This window comes from Ascaphus truei, chromosome 1 (genome assembly GCF_040206685.1).
Source record: "Ascaphus truei isolate aAscTru1 chromosome 1, aAscTru1.hap1, whole genome shotgun sequence".
In the NCBI taxonomy this organism is placed as follows: domain Eukaryota; kingdom Metazoa; phylum Chordata; class Amphibia; order Anura; family Ascaphidae; genus Ascaphus; species Ascaphus truei.
Genome location: NC_134483.1, coordinates 523,157,873 through 523,168,092, shown reverse-complemented (window position 1 = coordinate 523,168,092; position 10,220 = coordinate 523,157,873). Strand labels below are relative to the sequence as shown.

General features: G+C 37.3%; 1 long non-coding RNA gene across 1 annotated transcript; it reads left to right on the top strand.

The window, feature by feature from the left end:
* Positions 1–882: 882 nt before the first annotated feature.
* On the top strand, positions 883–7,933 carry LOC142466713 (uncharacterized). Its single transcript, XR_012788198.1, has 2 exons — positions 883–3,686; positions 5,494–7,933. It is a non-coding gene; the product is annotated as an uncharacterized LOC142466713 (long non-coding RNA).
* Positions 7,934–10,220: the final 2,287 nt, after the last annotated feature.

The following is a 10,220-nucleotide window of genomic DNA, read 5'->3' as shown; positions in this document are numbered from 1 at the left end:
AAAAAAACAAATACTGTTAAAAAATAACTCTATAGATTATTTCAAAGATGTGTTCAGAATCTTCAGTCCCTGGGTTCTTGTTACACAATATGTATTAGATCATGTTCGATTTTGAATGTACTGTAATAATATTTGCCGGATTAGAACACTGAATTCAAACTCTGTTGCATACACCCTAAAACACATTTTAATTTTATGAATCAGTGTTAAACTCCCTATTGTCAAATTCAATTTGTTTATGATGCTTGGCTTCAATGCTCCATTTCCTTCCCTTTTCTTTAAAACAATATTATCTGTCTTCACTTTGCCTCCTACAACTACTGATGCAAGAATCCTGCTCCATCTGAGTCTCCTGCTGTTAGAAACAGATTGCTTGCATTTCTTTCCACATAATCTCCATCTGTTTTAGAGATTACATGAAAACATTTCTGTCGTTTAGCATTTTAGTACCCATATTGGCCCTATACAAATATTGAATCATTATATTCTGTGAAACCTTTTATTTAACTAATGGGAGAATTAAACATGGAATTATCTGGTCATGTGCTTTGGAATCCACACGTATTTTTTTCATGAGTAATATTTGCATGTGATATTCAAAGCTGATACAGATCATACAAATTTAGATTTTCTAAGCAACATTGATGGATTTTCAGTGAATATTCTTTATTTTGTACGTGTTACTAGCTAGGATTTGTTCTGAATGTATTAAAGGAATCAGAAAACTATGTTATCATTAATAATGTAAAGCAAAATAATATGATTATTACAAAAGACAGGGATGCCCAATGCTACATCCAATTGACAAAACATATAAAGTAATAAGTATAACGTTTAAATACTATTGAAGTATTTAAACGTTATACTTATTACTTGTAAATGTGCATATAAGGGGGGACTCCATTTTGATTGCTGGATAACCATTTTTCTATAACTATTCTGTACTAACGTTTAAGTCTCAGGAACTAATCACATGCCATATGCCATACGTAATTGTGCTGTGCAGGCAGGTCTGAGAATGTGACTTGACCTGTCACCTACTTATCGCTAGCTGAACCGTATTTGTTCAGACTTATTTTGCCCTGTAGAAAACAGGAACTTGTCTTCAGCCATATTGGGCATAAGTTACACAACAATGCATTTCACAACATACTGCCATTTCCTTAACGGCCTCCTTACTCGGTATTGAGCCCCTTTCCCAGACCATAAACTGTCTAACTGTCATTTTGCTGAGATAGACAGACTGTGAAGTAAAAGGGGAAGTATGTTCTCATATGTTCTCATATCTGTGTTTTTTCTATGCTCAAGTTTGCTATATAAACTGGCTGTATACCCTTCAATAAATGAGAGAACAGTTTTGACAAAGCTTCAATGGTTGTCTGACTCAATTACTGTCTTCTCCCGAGCTCGTCCCCCATTTTGTTTTCCCAGATCATCAGCGCTATAAGAGTGGGTTAAATCCTCCGGAGGTTTGAAGTCATCTCGAGTCGGGCAGACGGTGTATTTTCACGCTAAGACGTTGGAGAATACAAGGGCACATTTTCATGGTGTCGGAAGTTGGGAAAGAAGCCACATTCGGGGTAAGCATACAAGATATATATTTTATCTGTATATTATCCGTCTGTGTCTCCTTGCCCAAAGAGCCCATAAGGTTTTAAAGTTTAGAAGTTTTTTAGAGTTACCGCTGCACCGGATGATTCAAGGTTAAGGAAAAACCATAGAGACACTTGAGTAAAGGACTCAAAGTGAAGTCAGGATTACATGAATCCTTGACAGAAGTATATACACAGGGTTATAGTCCCTGTTGAGAGATAGGAACAAGCGATATAGTTGGGTATCTGCTTGAAAAACTCTTACAGTGTCTGTGGGAAAAGTGTATTTTTTTTTAAGGGGGGAGGAGGATTGTACGGGATTTTTAAGGGATTTTTTTCTTTTTTCTGTATTATTGTGCATGGGCATGTCGTTATATATATAAACTAAGATATATAAGACATATAAAGTGCTAAGTATATCAGTGCGTAGGATATATAAGTGCTGAGTATATAAGTGCTAAGTATATAAGTGCTAAGTATATAAGTGCATGATATTACGCTGTGTTGCCCATATCTTTTTACAGTGCAAAACGAGCTTGATTTTGGTTATTTTAATCAAGTGTGTATTGTATTGTCTAAATAATGGGAAGGTAGTTTTGCCGCATTTCATATGACAATGATAAAAGGATTATGTTTGGGTGGAGATCCTGAATGGCTATGGTTTCAGCCTGATCCCGAGTGGGACATGCATTATATGGCATTATGTGGCCGCATTTGGGTAAAAGTTGCACCTCACATTGATGAGGCTAAACAAAATAATAACCCAAAATTTGAGGAGCCAATTTGGCCACCCCCGCCTGATAATCTCACTACAATGTATTCCCAAGCCCCTAAAGCACCCCCACAGGAGTTTCTACCTCCAGATGTGTTACCCCCACCGCCACCGCCTTCTGTGATGTTACAAATACCCCCGTATAGTCCTATCACACCTGTGCCACTATTTTCCAAGTTTTGATCCTAACATGTTGGCAGCATTATCACACTATGCTGCAAGTCATCACCCCAAACCTCCTGCATCCGTACGCAGGGAGGAGAGTAATGGCATTTGCCCACAGCCCTCTCTACCCACCTATGTGGAGTTGAGAGATGATGCAGAATCAGAGGTGGCACACCTATCTGAATCTGAGCATCATAAGTCGTCCTGTAAAGAAAGCCCAAACAGAAAGCTTCCCAATGCCGTAAGCTCCACAGAAGTTTCATCTCTCGTTTCACCCCCTGTCTCCAGGGAGAGTGAATGGGAAGACGATACTTCAGATTCGTCTCATTCCGATATACCATCACCCCGTAACCAATTGCCTTTAAGAAAACTTAAAGAAACCACTGCTTCAGCAGGTTCTGTGACGTCTAAGTCATCTGCAGGAGCCAGCAATCATAGAGTTAAGGATTTTTGTGCTTCTGTAAGGGAACTAGCTGAGGAATTTAAAGAGGTATTGACTGATTCATGTGCTGTAACATTAACTCCCGCACATAGTAATGCCAAACCTGTCCTAATTACACCGCAATCATCTGTTTTCTTACCTAAAAATACTACCAGGAACGATTTGATTCGCACTGCTAAAAAAACGCGAATATGAATCATTGTTAGCTGACACACAGGATTGTGCTGAAGCAGAGGTTGATTTTAGCATTATTAAAACTGATAAGGAATATGCTGCAGCCTGTGTCAAAATTGCATCTTTTAAGTGCTGTCAACTGAATTTTTTTTTATATATATATATAACTCTCAAAATGCATATTTGCCCCCTCCCCCTATGGCATCGGGACAATTACCATTTCCATAGGTAGCCCCAATTAACCCCAGTGTCCCTGTTCTAAAAAAAAAAAAAAAAAAACCCTGATCCCTTAACCTTTCCTCGGTCACAGGCTCTGAGGCAGTCTCCGATAAAGAAGTTCTTATGGCTTCATGGGGAACCCGAAGCAATAGGCTCCCTAGACCACTCCCTATTGATATGCCTGCCAGGCAGATCGGTACGGATGGGGAAGAGACGGACTCTAGGCAGGAATTAACCCCTGTCAGGGACCGTTCATGGGACAGGGAAAAGTCACAGGATGAATCAGAATCAGATACTGACACTGTGGCACAATTTTATGCAGGTCTGTCAAAACAACGCTAAAAAAAAATGTGTTATAACTCCAAACTGCTGTATTTATATTTAACATAACGTAAGAAGGAAAAAAAAAAAAAAAAAGAGCAGAGAAGCTAAGAAAGCAAGGGAAAAGAAAGGACAGGAAGTGCTATGTTTGTAAAGAGACAAGATATTTTTCCAGTAATTGCAAACCAGCCCCTAAGAAGGGAACCAGAGAATTTTTTTTTAGTAGAATATTCTTGTCTAAATTCAGACGGGTCCTTCCCGCCGGTATTGAGATTCTCAAGTATTGTAAATCTTAATGGAAAATATGTTTTGTGTGTAAATTCAAGGTAGGAAAATTAGTTTTTCCCCAGAATGTTTTATTAAATTTTATAAATATGGTAAAAAGGTTGATTGAGTAATCCCTGTGTGCTTGTATAATCTGAGTGAATCCTAACTATGTGAAAGTTTTATGTGCATTGAATAATATGAATGTCGGTTTATTGTATATATACAATTTTATCTAGGTACTTGCAATTGTTTCTGAAATAAGAACATAATTAATTGCTCATGTTAAGTGTAAATTTTAAAGGTAAGAAACACCCGCACTATAACACAAACTAATCAATAATGGGAAAGGGAGAGTTTGACTGGTTATAGAGAAAAGGACAAAAAGATGGGCAAATGTCAAAAAAAAAAAAAAGGAAAAAAAAATATATAATTCAGCCCAGTCACTGGTATATTTTGAGGATTTATTCGTTCTGGCCAGACGATGATTTCTTAAAAACCAGAAAGACATCCTTTTCCAACTTCTCTATCTCCATGTCGAGAGAGAGAGGGAGAGAGAGAATCAGAATAGCAGCCCAGACAATCTAAAATAATTAGCCCCCCTTCTCCAGTTGAAAAAAATGTGCGGAGATACATTTGAGACACGAAAATTAACCGAAGCTCTGTAGCTACAAATTAGGTTTAACTGTTTTATTAATATAGTTTGCGAGCAGGATCAAACAGTTTTGCATTGCCTTGTCTTGGTAATTTTTGTTGTATTATTTTTGTTTCTTTTGTGTGTCACATTTTATTCTGTTATCAGGCCGTGTGAGGAGCTGCATTTTTAGATGTCCCAAATTATATTGTAATGTAATTAACAGTTTTTTTTTTTCTTCTTATCTGTTTTGTTCCAAGGTTTTGGCAGGATGCCCAGAAAGCTATTTCAAGCTTGTTCCAATCCGAGGAAAAAAAAAAAAAAAAAAAAGTTTTTAAATCTGTGTCTATAATTTCTTATATTACAGGATGTTTCTGTCAGAAGACAATAGTTGCTTATATTTATATTCAGTAGTGTTTTCAGTGTTTTTAATGCAAATTTTATACCCAAAGGATTCAAGTTAGTTTAACTACAGATCAAACAACAATAGTTAGTTATGTTTTGAATGCTGTTATCCTTTCTGTAATATTGTTCATATATAAAATTATGTGAACAAAGGAGGGGTATTATTGCTGTTTATCATATAGCTGTCTATGCCCAGAAGTTAGATGGTTTAGTGCCCGGGATGAACGAAATCTGAAAGTATTATTATTATTATTTTTAAGAATAATGCTGAGTGCCTTTTAAGGTTGGCAGTGTGCTCGGCACTTTTCAAAGAAATTATATTACAAGTAATTAGTTTGGAGTTCTATACAGAATTATTTTAGTCATTTTTTTCTTTTGGTTTGGCAATAGCTGAGGCACCAATTTGAATGAATTTAGATTGTAGCAAAGTCAAGACCACAGTGACTGTTTAGTAAAACAATTAGTAAGTATTGTATGCAACTAATATATTTTTGAGTCTCTCTAGGCACATGTCAAAGTTGAAAGTGCACCTACGAGAGATGGGTTAATGGTCAAGCATTTCCTACGCAAGAACGTTCTTCATCCCAGATGAAAAGGCGCTACTACTACTATTAAAAGTACTACTCATCACCACTACAGCAAATAAAGTGGCAGAGGTCTCTTTTTGGATCCACGTTACGCATATGAAACTTATCCCAGCACCACCCACAGTTGCTTCAATCTGCACCGTATCCAAAGTGGAAAAGCCTAGAGACACAGCCAAAATTCCAGGCCTCAACATATGAACTTTGAACTTTTTAATAATTTTTTTTCTTTACAGGTTTTGTTATTTTAATTATAAATGTATAGTCTATTAGGTTTTTTGTAAATAGTGTGCACACAAAGACGATAGGGTAGGAACAGGTATATTTTGTTTAGTAATTGTTATTTTGTTTTTATTGATTTGTGTATAGCATATATGCACACCTTTTGTCACACAATGGAATCCTAGTAAACAAAGCCCATATTTTATGTATAATATAATCCAATATACTATCTATATTCAATAGGTTGCACCCCAGGAAAAATGAGTGTTATATTTAACCCCTTGAGAAAAAGACAATATGAAATAAGACATTTGTAGAACCATCTATAAGAAATTGGTTACGAAGGGTGTAGAAATAAGAGTTTGCCATAGGGAAGTTATTGACTTTGTGATAGGAGGACAGATAGAACATTACCCTGCAACTAGAATAGTTTATGTTATTTGGGGAAAATAGTCCAGTGTTTAAAGGTAGAGATGACGGATGGGATTTGTTGGGACTTGGTGGTTGGATTAGTTCTCTGGAAGCGAAGCTATTGGATGCTTTTGTGTGTGTGTCTGTCCTACTCATCACTCTCTATGTATGTGTCATATGCAGTAAACTTTGATCCAGAAGTGCGTTGCACCCCCACCGACGCTATGCCTCTTTTCGGTGATGTCAGCAGTCCCCCAGAAGAAGAGACCGAGAAGAAATCAACTGTGCCGATATAATGGCCGAAAAAGAATGACAAGGCACAATTGGACAATCTCCTGATCCAGCAGGACTATGCAATGGTTAACTGTTCTTTAAATAGACTGTCTCTAAAGAATAAGAGGGGACTAAGAAGATTGGATATGAGGCTATGAGGAAAGTGGGAGGTCACCCAGAGGCGTGTGTCAGCCACAAGGAAAGGATCATAAGTCAGCCATTTTTTACCATAGCAGCCATTTTTCTGTTTTGCCATTCTGAATAAATGCAGTATGAAAGATGCGTGCAAGATGGATATTTGTGCAATCGCTCCCGGTAGAAATTAGCCCCCACCAATTTTCACAAGTTTTAGCCGCCATAATGTGCTAATAGTTACAGAAGAGCAGTGTGAATAGTAATTTAGAAATTGGTAATAGTTTTTGTAGTAATAGTCAACCTGGTAAACAGAAAAGATATCATACCAGCCACACCGATATATATCTCTCTACAAACAAGAACTCCTGTGGCCATATATATATAAATATATTTTTATTTTCTTCGGACCCCCAAAACCTGCACCACTACTTCAGTACGACAAAGTATATCAACAATATCAAAAACAATATAGTAGTTGTTAGGTTATGGACCCACGACAAAATAAGGGAAAGAGAATTGTTATGGGACTGATATTTATCGTTTGCATATTTGTAGTATTAGTTGTTATTATTTCATGTTACAAATTTATGTGTTTATCTTTATGTAAAATGATTATGCCTTTTGGTAAGTCTATTGATCACACATATGCATCACTGGACGTTAATGCCCCCATTCACAGTTTCCCAAATATGATATGTAACTCTGGACCTACTGCCACTAGAGTCCAGATACCTTTGATGGATTATGATAACATTCAAATCCAATACGAGACCCCCATATCCTAGAGGTTAATTGTCATTTTGTGATGACAAAAGGGGGGATTGTAAATGTGCATATAAGGGGGGACTCCATTTTGATTGCTGGATAACCATTTTTCTATAACTATTCTGTACTAACGTTTAAGTCTCAGGAACTAATCACATGCCATATGCCATACGTAATTGTGCTGTGCAGGCAGGTCTGAGAATGTGACTTGACCTGTCACCTACTTATCGCTAGCTGAACCGTATTTGTTCAGACTTATTTTGCCCTGTAGAAAACAGGAACTTGTCTTCAGCCATATTGGGCATAAGTTACACAACAATGCATTTCACAACATACTGCCATTTCCTTAACGGCCTCCTTACTCGGTATTGAGCCCCTTTCCCAGACCATAAACTGTCTAACTGTCATTTTGCTGAGATAGACAGACTGTGAAGTAAAAGGGGAAGTATGTTCTCATATGTTCTCATATCTGTGTTTTTTCTATGCTCAAGTTTGCTATATAAACTGGCTGTATACCCTTCAATAAATGAGAGAACAGTTTTGACAAAGCTTCAATGGTTGTCTGACTCAATTACTGTCTTCTCCCGAGCTCGTCCCCCATTTTGTTTTCCCAGATCATCAGCGCTATAAGAGTGGGTTAAATCCTCCGGAGGTTTGAAGTCATCTCGAGTCGGGCAGACGGTGTATTTTCACGCTAAGACGTTGGAGAATACAAGGGCACATTTTCATTACTTTATATGTTTTGTCAATTGGATGTAGCATTGGGCACCCCTGTCTTTTGTTGTATACATTTGCCACGCCCAATAGCACTCTTTTTGACATAAATATATATTCATGATGTGGTGGGTGTGGGAGTTTGAGCTAGCTGGGAATGTGTGTGTGTTAATATGATTATTATTCATGTATTTTATAGCTGTACGTTGCGCTGATTTTGTCTCCACATGCATCAGGCAGTGTTGCGGGTGGTGGTTATGTAGAGTAAAGGGTTGACTCATTTACAATTGGTCTTCTATTTTTCTTGTGCTACTAAATCAGAAAAAAGGAATGTCTTAAGCCAACAGCAGACTGCAAAGCTCACATACTTTACTCTACGTTACCATACTTAAAAATATCTCACCTTGACATTTTATTGAAAGGTACAGTATGTGCATGAATAAGTATATGTAAATTGACCATTTACATGCTCATTTTAGAATTGAAATCACTTTTTTGTGTGAATTAAATAATACTTTATTAAAGTTGAACAAAAAAAATGTTAGCTGGAAAATTCTTTTAGAAATAAAGCTCTAACTTTGGAATAGGTTAAAAGGGCAATATGGGGTTTGAACATTGTGTTATGTTTGGTTTAAATTGCCCCACAATCATCCAACATTTGGAAAAGATCAGTCGTGACTTGCTGCATGTTAGTAATTGGCAGGGGCCAATCTTCTGTGCCATTAATCACAAATGCCATTACAACACAGCATACCGTGGCTGATTTATGGTGCTAGAGCTGGTTCAAGAAAGTCACCACCTGTATGTTTTTATAGTTCATCTACCATCTTATATTTATGACAGTGTTTAGAAAGTAACTTTGATTCAGAACGGTTAAAAATTGCTAGAAATTGATATATTGTTTCTGAAACAGATGACATTTTTTTTTTTAGAGTTAAAGTAATATCAGCAAGTGACATCCAAAGCACCAAGTGCCTGGTTCATAGGATGATATATTGTGTTCTGCCCTCGTCTACACTGCAGCAAACACACTATATGAGTGCAGTTTTTTTCCTCTCCTTCAAACATTCCTTCTTCTGTCTCTGACAGTTTTATAAAGGGAATGAAAAGAAGCTCCCTTGTCCATTCCATTAAATCATGAGTTTGTGGTTCACAATTCCAGTGCAGTAAGTGGAGGATTATGTTATGCATTATGTTTGGGCTGTTATGATTCTCCATAGGATTTTTATGGCTTTCTGTTACTACATAGTTACATGGCCACTGAGGCATTTGGTCGAAGGTGGTGAACAACAAAGTCTCTCGTGCCTTAAGTGCTAAAAAGATGGAACATTTTAAACAAAGAAACAAAGGACAGCATTGTGACACAAGGCGGCTGGAAAGTCTTTATTCTCAAAGCAGCAACATTTTGAGCTCAATTATTTTAATTTGCTAAATGTTGTAATTTTAGGTTTCTCATTATAAAGATGAAAGAGACCATGCATATCAGCCTTTTCAGAGATGAGATTCAGTAGGAATTGAGTAAGGAAACTATTTTGTACTGCAGGTTTTAAAAAGAACATACAGCTAACCAGCATTTAGGTTCAGCTGTGCAGTGTAATGCATGTCTGCCTATCTGGAATCGGACACATGGTTGCAGCCGTTGTGCCAGCGTTTGGCCACCGAGGGACCCTTCGCGGCAGCCATTCCATCGCTGGACCACTTACCTTATTGGCAAAACAGCTGGTGACGGAATAGTCACCGGCTGTTTCGCCAATAAGGTAAGTTTAGTGGTTTTGTCAGGAAGCGCATACCATGTGGGAACACATAAAAAATACTTATGGTGCAATATTGTGCAAATAGTGAAAAGATATTAGAATGTCTAGCACAGAGTGTGTACTCAAAATACTCACAAACGTGAGGGAGGATACAGACACGTAAAGGTATCTTTACGAACTGGTGTCAATCTGTGTGGTTAGTTGTTGCCAGAGGAGTGTGGTTATCAGCTGACCTTAGGATAGGAAACACTGGACATAGCGTAGACTGTTTGGCAGTTTAATACATTTAGTAGGTAAAATCCAATCTACTCACATGTAGCAAGATAAAAAACAGCATTTTTGATCACAATGATCTCTGCAAATTCCGCTTGATG